Genomic DNA, 1317 nt, shown 5'->3' on the forward strand with positions numbered 1-1317 from the left:
AGCACAGTATCGCAAGTTTTTAATCACTTTGCAAAAGCTCATGTGTAAACTTGACCTATATTTCAWGCTTTTTGAGCGCAATTCACTTGAGTTTATACCATGTACAGTTATCTCATTTGTATGTATATTTAAGCATTTAATTTAGTCATTACTGCAATTTTGTAAAAGTTGAATTGCTTGCGAAACTGTTGGCGGATAGTATGTGTATAGGTATGTATATATGGGGCCCTCAGCTTTGGCGTAGTGCAAATAAACCAACTTCACTGATGGCAATTTCACGAATTGTCGCATAAATCATAAGTTTAGTGCCTTTGCAGGCATCGCTGGCTGGCTGAGTGACTGAGCGAGCGAGTGACTGACTAATGTGCACAAGGACATTTGCCAACTTATCATTAGGGAAGTATGTGTAATATATGTATATGTATGTGTAGTTGCATGCTGCAAGGCATATGCTTTTGCACAGGTGMTGCAGATGGTGTATGTATGTATGTTAGCGCATCCGGCAAACTAAAGTGGGCCATCAAATTTACTAATTATTTGCGTGAGCTTAGTTGCTTTCGCTTTTACTCACTTTTACGCAAGTTGCGACAAATTTAGTAATTAAAAGTGAAACTCAAATACAATTTTATGTCAAGTTTAATGAAAATTAAAAAAAAAATAAGACTAACATAATTTAAACAATATTTAAAACTTTGAAACTGCACATTCAAGAAAAACAACAGAAAAATCAAAAATAAAAAAAAWTAAATTGTGGGAAAAATAAAAATTAAAAACAACAAAAACTTAATTTAAAAGCGGAAAAAATTTGTTAGTGTCACCAGAAYTTCATTAACTTGCCATCAAGCAAACAACTCCATTTAAACTTCCCATCTACACAGACGTCTAATTTATGCACTTCAACGTCGTTTATTGTTTTTTCGCCTTAGTAACGGTTGGGTAACAAGTTCATACCCCAATGCAACAATTGTTTAAAACACCAGCACTTTCCTGACGCGACATCAGACCTTAGACAGCCCTTCAAGCACTCATTCTAACTGTCTACCCCAACTGTCTGCCATTCGGCTGCAAATTATTTTCTTACTACTGCTTCAAGTGCCTCCCTAGTGCGGCGCCATACCTACTTTGACAGATCCCGCCAATCACTTCWGACTTGCAGACGATATACGTTCAGTACGCAGCGCAACCAACTAACGGTTTTTAATAGAAAATTTGACAGCCGTGAAATGATTTTCTTTGTTTGAGGTGGAGTGGTTGGCGAAGGGCACAGTGTGGCAGAGGTGTGAGGAGTAATATAAAAAAAATAAAAGAACATAAAAT

Source organism: Bactrocera latifrons, unplaced genomic scaffold (genome assembly GCF_001853355.1).
Source record: "Bactrocera latifrons isolate USDA-ARS-PBARC rearing strain unplaced genomic scaffold, ASM185335v1 scaffold_157, whole genome shotgun sequence".
Taxonomy (NCBI): Eukaryota; Metazoa; Arthropoda; class Insecta; order Diptera; family Tephritidae; genus Bactrocera; species Bactrocera latifrons.